The sequence below is a fragment of the Lutra lutra genome, chromosome 9 (genome assembly GCF_902655055.1).
Source record: "Lutra lutra chromosome 9, mLutLut1.2, whole genome shotgun sequence".
In the NCBI taxonomy this organism is placed as follows: domain Eukaryota; kingdom Metazoa; phylum Chordata; class Mammalia; order Carnivora; family Mustelidae; genus Lutra; species Lutra lutra.
Genome location: NC_062286.1, coordinates 15668497 through 15678339, shown reverse-complemented (window position 1 = coordinate 15678339; position 9843 = coordinate 15668497). Strand labels below are relative to the sequence as shown.

Here is a 9843-nt window from a genome sequence, read left to right as displayed (position 1 = left end):
GGCCAGAGGGCAGCAGGCCACCCGTGTCTGACAACAAACACCCCGAAGGGAAGTCCTCGAGCGGCTTCCGACACCAGGCAGCAGAGGCTTTCGGGCGCCCGGTGGCCGTGCTCACCTCACAGGCTGTTTGTGGCCCGGCGGTGGGTAGCCTCAAGCAAGACCAGGTCCTGTTTCTGTGAAGTGGGAGAAGGGTGTCCAGGCAGGAGGGGTCGCAGGAGGGCTGCTTCTTGCTCCAGGAAGATGACAGAAGGTTCCTCTTCCCTCGGTGGCTCCCCTCGAAGGCAGAGCCAGTGGCATCACAGGGACACGGGCACAGATGGAGATGCCCGTCTTCGGCGGCTGGGACAGCCTTTGATTCTGCCCCCGGCATTGTGAGGACAGCTGTAAACTCTCAGCGCCTGGCTGGCTGCCTCCAGCACCCCGGCGAGACCACCCTGCCCCCTGCCCTGGCCTGCAGCCCGGCTTCCCTCCTGAGGGCTCACCGAGGCTTGGAGAGGCCATGCTTGCCAGCGTGCCAGGCTGAGTATCACATAATGCAGGGGAGGGGGGGCTGAGGGCCACGGTGGGGACCCCGGGTGGCTGTGTGGAAAAATACCAGCTCTGCTCTTCGTCCTGGGCCAGTAGCTTCAACCCTCCGCGCCTCAGTTTCCTCGAATGCCACGGGGAGACAATACGTGGCACTTCACAGAGTCCGACAACAATCGCCCAAGTCACCAAGAGGTGAAACACCAAGACAGTGCCAGGGCTGTCGGTAGATGTGGACCTGCACTGACTCTGAATCTAGAAATACAGGTGGATCCAGTCAGCCAGCGGGCCCCAGCCATCTGTCGAGCTCTGTCAGGCAGGGAAGGGGTGGGATGAGGGGCCAATGAGTCAGACATAGCTGGGACCTTGGAGCAGGGAGGCCAAGGAGCTGCTTCTGCGTGGGAGGCAGGCCCCACGACCCCACTGTTACCCTCAGAGCACCCCAGAGGCCTGTCAACACACCCTTCCACCGGCTTCCGTGAAGAGGAAACGGAGGTTGCCACTCACCTGCCCCTGGCGTCTCCCAGACCCTGGAGAGCTGGGAGGAGGGGAAGGCCACGGGCAAGCTGGATGTGAGGAGGATACCGGGAATGAGGACTAGGCTCAAGCCCGGGGCCAAAGGGCACACACAGAGCCCAGAACCTGAGGTCCAAGCCACTCGGAAGTGCCAGGGCCAGTGGGCTGCCTGGGCTCTGCCTCAGCACCCCCATCCGTCCCACTGGAGGGGCGTGGGGAATCCAGCAGGGCAGCCTGAGAGCTGCTGAGACCTGCATGACTCGATGCGTTGGCCTCGCTCATTCATTTATTCATATGTTGGCTAAGTGCCAACTCCACACCAGAGCTGCTGAGACCTGGATGACTCGATGCGTTGGCCTCGCTCATTCATTTGTTCAGATGTTGGCTAAGTGCCAACTCCGCACCAGGCACCAGGGACACAGCAGTAAACGGAGAGCTGCTGGGACCCACGGGTCCAGCTGGAGGTTCTGGGGCTCCAGCACCCGCAGGAGGCTCTGTCCCCTTTCTCTCCATTTCTGGAGCATGAGACCTTCACCACCCCTGCCCCTGTAACTCCCCTCCCCAGCTGCGAGGGGGATGGATCCTAGAGCTGGCTGGGGTCCCCACTCCCTGGTGTCACAGCTTCTCCTGTATGGCCTTTTACTGGGAAGTGAGTGATCTGCTGGGAGGACTCTCATTGAGCACGTCTTCGATCCCCTCATGCATGGATCACACGGCTAGAGGAAAAGCCTTCCTGCTCAGGCAAGTCCATGCTTCCCCTCTGGGACAGGGGACAGGCCATAGGCCTTGGTGGTCAGTTCTGTGGCTACGCGATGCTGGGGCCCAAGGACAACACTCCTCACAGAGGTCCTCCTCGGGACTTCTCATGGGACCCCTTTCACTAATGGGACCCAAACATTTAGTTCTGGGCCCCTGGCCTCCAGCAGCTAAGAGGTTAATGAGGGTGTATGTGGGAAAGGGGTGGGTGACAATTCTGTACCAAGCACCTGGGACCCAGTAATGAACTGAGAGTCACTGGGACACACCGGCTTTTATTTAGTGACCAAAAACCACATAAATGGATACATACAAAGTCCGAGGTAACTGATTGTATGTCGGTGTGTATGACTGTATCCGATCCACGGTGGGCTCTTGGCTTAGAGGAAAGCAGTCATTTCCCCTGGCCCTTCAGGGATCAAGGTCACTCCTCCTGGACCCAGGGATGAGCCTTCCCACCTGCAGCAGCATTTTACCCTACAAAGCCCCTGCCTGGCAGCTGCCATCTGTGCTCGGGCTACTGGGGGAATCAGCTCCTGCTGCCGCTCAGTGCTGAGCTGAACTGTGGCATCGAGTAGAAACATCCGGGCCTCGCAGAGCAGAGGTCCAAGGCCGTAGTGGAACATTAACCTGAGGAAGGCAGTCGAGTCAGATGTGAGTTCTCCAGGGCCAAGTTCAGAAAGGTTCACGCCCACGCTTCACCTCACGGTCAAGGCAATTCCCCAGTTCTGCTTCCTCCCTGCGGTGCCCGGCCGATAGAGCCCCGCTGCAGGCATCTCTACGCTGCTGTACCAGGCAGGGGTGGGGACAGGGACCGGTTCTGAGCGTTCTGCAGCACTGGGAACATTCTGGCCTGCACGTTAGAGGGACAGATAAGCTCACCAGGTCGGCCAGGGCGAGAAGCCACCCCTTGCTGTTCCCAGGGCTGAGCCTGTGGCAGGCTGTGCTTCTCTCCTTTGGGCAGCCCCACGTGCCAGGGAGGCCTGGCTGTTGCTCTCTCAAGGCCCCTCCACCCCAGTGAACGCAATCTCCCTGCGGAGACGGCAACACGGAGCCACTCAGCTACAGAGACACAGGGACACACCCGCTGGCCCTCCCCACCCCTTCTCACCATGCTGTGGAGGACAGTGAACACTCTGAGACCCGTGCAAATGTCTTCTTCAGGAAAGCTGGGCTGGGTCCCAGGGCAAGGACTCTAGCTTCTGACTTTCCCGACGACCGAGCCAGGGATGGCAAACATCTAAGACCCATCCTGAGAGGGCGCTATCAGGACAGAACAAACTGAGGGTCTCGCACCCCTGTATTTCTTTTGCACAGGCCCTGGTTTTTGTTTTTTATCTTTTTTTTTTTTTTTGCTTTTCCCTTTTATTTTATTTATTTATTTATTTTTTAAATTAGGGATTTGTTTTTAGCTAACATTTTTTTTTTAAGATTTTATTCATTTATTTGAGAGAGAGACCTGGATGAGAGAGCATGAGCGAGGAGAAGGTCAGAGGGAGAAGCAGACTCCCCATGGAGCTGGGAGCCCAATGTGGGACTCGATCCCGGGACCCCGGGATCATGACCTGAGCCGAAGGCAGTTGTCCAACCAACTGAGCCACCCAGGCTTCCCTCCCTTTTATTTTTTTAAGAAAAAAATTTTATTGGACATTTATGGATTTTTTTTTGCTTCTTTTTTTTAAATAAACATTTAATGTATTATTTGTTTCAGGGGTACAGGTATGTGATTCATCAGTCTCACACAATTCATAGCACTCATCATAGCACTACCCCTCCCCAATGTCCATCACCCAGGGATCCTGGTTTTATTTATTTATTTTTTTAATATTTTATTTATTTATTTTTTAAATTTATTTATTACAAGCAAGGGGAGTAGAAGAGGGAGACACAGACTTCCCGCTGAGCAGGGAGCCCCATGCGGGGCTTGATCTGAAGACCCTGAGATCATGACCCAAGCCTAAGGCTGATGCTTAATGACTGAGCCACCCAGGTGCCCCGGAGCCCCGGAGCCCCGGGTTTTTAGTGACTAATTAGCACCTCCCCTTTGGAGAACTCAGTCCTGGTTTTCCGGTGACAGGATTGCTGTCCACTGCTTTTGGCAGCGACTGGCCTAAAGTCAAGGTGAGACAGGGCCCCCTGGGCTTGACCAGGCTGTGCATTTTCTGGGGAGGAGGGCAGCAGGCCAGGGGATGGTGTTCCCAAGAATGCCGTCTCTGCCGTCTCAGAATCTTAGGACTTAGACTGCTTAGGATTTTCTGTCCTCTGAATCTTAAGGTCCTGGGAGCTTACAGGCCTGGAACTCAATGCTTTGGGATATGGAAGAGAGCTTTGAAGTAAGACAGCCCACCCTGGCACTTGGAAGTTAAACAGCCTCAGCCAGTGGCTCCTTCACCCTACCTTCCCCCAGCCTTGTCCCTCACTGGGTTTCCATGGGTAACATGTGCATGGTCTGGTCTCCAGACAGTCCGCGGAGTAAGCTGCGGCAGTGCCCGCCCCCACCTCCAGGGGGAGCCAGAGCAGAGCAGCATACAATCCTGTGGACGCTGTTCCAGCAACCTGAGAGAGGAGCGGTTCTCACCTCCCACTAAGGGATACTGTTCTCGAAGACAGAACTTGGGGGGTTACTGGTGCTAACCATTCGACAGTGTAGTTGTAAAGACAAGCTTTCCACACATGAAGCAGCCGGGGATCCCATGAAAGACAGGATCTGTGTGGTCAGGCAGAAAGCGCTGGAAGGGTCCAGAAGAAACCGGCCCGGGGCTTACAGAAAGGGAAGGCTTCCAGGAAGAGGCTGGCTTTGGAGGTGCCCATGGCTATTAAGTCCTGGATTCAACCCTTTCCTTCTGATGCCAGCAGGGGTGTACAGATCCCTACACGGTCCACACAGCCTGCTTCGGTCCTCACCACAGGCAGGTCAAGGGGGAACAAACATCAAGTGTCAAAGATGATCTAACGGAGGCTTCAGAAGCTCAGAGTCTCGCCAGGATTGTGTGGCAACGTAGGGCAGAGACAGAGGCCGACCCCGTTCTCCTGACTCCTAGTGCAGTAGCGGCTTCCCACCCAGCAGCTCGACCCAACCCGTGAGCACAGCCGCGCCTGCGGAGCCGATCTGGGGACTGGTTCCTGATGCTGTCATCCGGACTTGGATTGTGGATATATTCTTGGTCGCTGGCGCTGACACTCTCTGACCTACCATTACTGGTGGCACCTAGACGTCCTGCTCTCCAGGCCCTTTTGCCCTGGACCTTCCCTCAGGCTCCTTCCCCATCCCCAGCCTCTCCTCCACCCTCTGGAACACTGAGTGGTCTTGTGACATGCCTACCACCCTTGGGCAGGGGATGGTGCCAGCTTCCATGCCCTAGAGATCGTGCCTGAAGGGAAACATCACGACTTATGCTGCCTGATCCACGGTCATCATGTGTTGACAGAGCCCTGTCATTCATACATGTATGTACGCTTTTTAAAATTGGGAACATACAATTGCTTTGGAGTCTACTTTGCTCAATATTTCATAGCTCTTCTTGCTTTGCATGAACATTCTTCAAAAATACCATTTTAAAGGGCTGTGTAATCATATAGCTACATTGTAAACTCTCTCATTTTTCATCTATTTTGGAGTATCTGGGCTTCTATTTTTTTTGTTACTACACATTCCCTTCATGGATCATCTTTGTCCATGATTTTTTGTTTGAATTTCTAATTATTTCCTCAGAGAAAATTCCAAGACATTTATGTTTTCTAGTTAAATATCCTTGGTACATTCCGCCGAAGTATTTCTAGAAGGGTTGTCCTTGACTTGCATGCCCCCACCAGGGGAGGCTTGAGAGAGAGCCAGTGTCGTGGGTCTGCACCAGCTCATGGCAATACCAGCAAACCAAACTCTATTACAAAAGGCAAATAATGTTATCTCAAAATTAGAACTTACATGATGATCAAGGACACAAAAATGCTCCTAATAATTAAGCCATCTTTAATTTTTTGGGCTGATTCTCTGCTTTCTTCATGAGCTTTACTAACAGGTTTTTTTTTTAAGATTTTATTTATTGGACGGAGAGAGACACAGTAAGAGAGGGAACACAAGCAGGAGGAATGGGAGAGGGAGAAGCAGGCTTCCTGCCAAGCAGGGAGCCCAATGCAAGGCTCGAACCCAGGACCCTGGGATCATGACCTGGGATCATCTGATGGCAGATGTTGAACTGGCTGAGCCACCCAGGTGCCCCCTTTCTAACACAGTTTTGATGGGCTTATTTAAAAATCATCGTACATGCTCTCTCTACATCACCGCTGTGACATTTGTGACATATGTGTTTTACTAGTGTGTTGTTTCCTTTTATTTTTGTTTTCGTTGGTTTTTAACCCCCAATGTTTTATATTTTTACATTGTCAAAGCCACTGGCTTTTCCTCTTGTGACATTGTCCATTACTTAGAAAGTCCTTCCTGGGAAATAGTTTTTTAAATGGGTCAAGAGGTAGACTCTTCCTCCCCTTGGTTCTCTATTTTTGGTAAATTTTGAACAAACATCCTTTTCCCAAATCCCCTTTTCCCTGGACCATCTGGCCTGTGCTTGCTTTTATTTCTCCCTCCCCTGGGGCCAGCGGATGGGAGTGGGAAGAGGCTCTCACAGTGCACTGATCTCTGGGTGTAGAAACTGGAGCCGGGCCTCTGGTCCCCAGAACTGGTTTATTCTCCCCCTTTTAAATGTGATGTATCTGCAAGTGAAAGCTCTTCTGTATAGGCCTTAGACCAATTCAAAGGGCTCATTGGCTGTGCTCTTGGGCAAGACAGCCCTGGCTCCTTGATAGCCAAAGTGACTGGGGGCCTTGAGAGTCTTTGGATGCATAATGTGGTTCCACCATTTTTGTCTCTTACTCCCTACAGCCCAGACAGTGATCTCCTGCTGAGTTTCCACAGTGCATGGAGCCAAAACGGCACCCTGTGGAGAGTCCACTTGGCTCACAGCTGGGATCTCCACGTTCTGACTCCAGCTCTGCCTCCTCAAAGCTGTACAACCTCCAGGAGTTTCCCTTCTGTGCAAGAAGGACCATAATACCCAGTTTGCAGGGTTGGCGCGAGGATTAGAGGCAACGCCGGGCACGCAGGAGGCACAGTGTTGCTTGCGCATCTCAGGACGATGCTTCGGCTGCCAGTGAATGAACCAGATCTGTGCCCACTGTCTCTCAAGAAGGGAACAACATGCCAAAGAGAGCCAAATGTGGGACTGGGGAGGGAGCCCAGAGAACTCCAGGACTCTTTAATTGTTATTTCTCTACTGTTTGGAGATACTAGATGCTCAGTCCTTCAAAGCATCAAAGGATTTTAGGAGAGGAAATTTGGGGTTGTGGCTAAGCCAAGGGGCTTTGAAGTCAAGAGCTCAGTTCCTAACAGTTTCCCGATCTACCCTTTCCAAGACTGTATGACCTTGGGCAAGTCACCACTCTTCTGTAAGCCTTAGTTTCTGGATCATAAAATGGGACTATCAGCAGGGTCCCTCTTGTGGGGCATTGTGGGGATTAAAAAAGATATCTATAAAATTAGGATGAATATATACCTATCTTCCAAACCAGGGCACTTTTGAAAGGGAAAAGAGGTGCTATTAATAATTGTTTAGCAACCCAGGACATCCCAGGCAAACCAGGGCACATGGCTACACAGCATAAATGGCTTGGCGCAGAGCCTGGCCAAATACACCCTCTGTGACAGCAGCCGATTTCCTGAGGAGTATGTGGCTTCTCTCACAGCTGGGCGGCTCATGCTGGAGACAGAAAAGAACCATTTCAGCACAGGGCTCTGGATGGAATAGGGGCCAGGGGCTAGGACTCAGGGGGAGCCAGGAGCCATCAGAGCCTCACCCAGCCCTCCGCGCCCTCCAGGAGGTCGTCCTTCCTGGAAGGAGGTGGTGAGGGACCAAGTCCCTTTCCCAGGGTTGCTGCAAGGGAGCCCTGCTTGGACTGGCCCCTCTCCACTCTGTCCCATGGGATCAAATTAAAGCCAACTCTGGCAAGGCAAAGGCTAGAGTTACTGCCTGAGTCTGGCTCTTTCCTTCTTGGGTCCTCGGGGGCCATGCTGAACCGCATCTCAGTAGCTCCAGAGGTCACAGCCTTGTCCCGCTGGACCTTGCGTGGGCCCCTCAACCCTCCCCACAAGGCAGCCCGACACAGAGTGCATGGCCTGTGGTGTGTGCAATCCCTCTCGGGCCCTCAGCTCTCCTCCCAGCCTTAGCACAAACACATTCCTGAAGACAGACAGGAACTGGGAGTGACTCAGTCCTCAGGAATGTGCAATCTGATCCCCTTGCATGGGGGGCAAATTCCTCATTCTAAGGTGGGCAGCTAGCTGGCCGGACCTAGAAGCCCTAGAGGGTACCGTCTAGACCAGTTTTGAGGAAACAGGCTCTCTCTGTAGCAGCCTTCAGACCCCAGACCCAAATGGTGTTCTGGGGGTGGTTGCCAGGTCAAGGCAATGCTCAGAGACCCCATTCCATGTTCAGGGCCAGTGTTCAGATTGCTGGAGCAAGCAGGCCAAGTCCCAGGGCAGGAGTCCGGAAGCAGAACCATGGGGGAGATGGGCACCCCACCCCTCCCCAGGTCATCCCCTGAGCTAGGGGAGAGGAGAGAAGCTTCTAGATGCCAGAGTGAGAAAGCAGTCTGTCCTCACTTCCTGGCCTTCCAGCTGTCCTGAAAGACCCTGGCTATCTGCAGGTGGGAGGCTACAGCTCCAGGGTCACTCACGCCCTGCCTGGCCCAGCCTCAGCCCAAGATTCTTTGTGCCCTTGTGCAGGACCACCAAACAATTTGTATAGGCAATCTTAAAATCATAGAACTCCCCCCATTTGATGACTCTGAGGCTGGACATTCGGTAGAGGAACAAAACACTAGTTGAGCCTAAGTCTGTCAGTCAGGTACCAAATATGGTGAGTCCGAAACCCTAAGTAATAGAATACAAATAAGAAATGCAGGCCCTTTGACCTGAAATGGACTCCTGGGCAGGTGGGTGGGGGCCCAGTTCTGGGACGAAACAAGGCACAGCGGCTGGCCATCACCATAAGCAGAAGAGTGTGCTGGCCAGGTCCACAGAGTTACCTGTCTGCCAGCCACCGTGAGACAGGGCAGAGAGACCTCACCGCCCGCACCCTGCGTGGTCGTGTGCTCACTAGCAGTGCTGGGCCCCAGGTGTCACGATGGCCAAGACAGGGGAACTAACCAGAAAGGGTCATGGCCACGGCCTTCCTCTGCTAGACGACTCCCAGGCAAGGGGAGCCCACCTCCTCCCATTACAGAAGATGATGTGAGGCTCCTATCGCCTCCTCACTCCTCCACCAGAGCGGTAGCTGGGACATGTGCTTGACCAGTCAAACCCTTGTCCCTGGGGCTTGGCATCTGGAGGGAGTGATACAAAGCTTCCACGAGAGGCTGACAGGACTGGGGAATCCAGCAGGGTCCACCCGGTGGAAGGTAGCACACAGTTCCCATGGGGGACACGGTCCAAAGGTGCTCACCTCCCTTGTTTTCCAGCCTTCCTGATAACCCAGTGTGAGCAGCCCAATATTCTTCCACTAAAATCTTTTCCTAAGTAAGTTAGCCAGAGCTGGTTTCTATGGTTTTCACATGAAGGCCAAGTGCAACAGATCAGCGTGTGCCGAGGCCAGCACAGTGCAGAGGGGTTATCCAGAGTGCCAGGGCCCTACCTTCATTTGCATATGTCTTGCTCTAGAATCCTTGCTTGATTAAGATGTAAGCTGAGGCTGGGGGTGACTGGGGATGTTGGGGAGCTGGTCTAGCTTAGGGTGAGAGTGGCAGGTAGGCCAGAAGGCGAGGGGGAATTGAGGCAGTCAGTGGCGCAGAGCTGGGATTCGTCGTTGGCCTGAGCAGAGGAGGCGGGTCCCCCCCTCCATCCAACTCGCACCTTGGCAGGCACAGAGGGATCAAAGGTGGTTCAGATGCAGAGGCAGGGGGAAGTGTTCAAGAACTGGCAGGGAGGGGGGCAGCACATCTGGGAGTAGCCCAGATTCAAGGACTCACGCCCACCTGGGCCACCAGGGCCTCGAG

The 9843-nt window shown here is 53.8% G+C and overlaps 1 long non-coding RNA gene across 1 annotated transcript; it reads right to left on the bottom strand.

Moving 5' to 3' along the window:
* Positions 1-642: 642 nt before the first annotated feature.
* On the bottom strand, positions 643-9448 carry LOC125109515 (uncharacterized). Its single transcript, XR_007130261.1, has 3 exons — positions 9294-9448; positions 8999-9174; positions 643-780 (listed from the first exon to the last, which is right to left on the bottom strand). It is a non-coding gene; the product is annotated as an uncharacterized LOC125109515 (long non-coding RNA).
* Between the last annotated feature and the right edge of the window lie 395 nt (positions 9449-9843).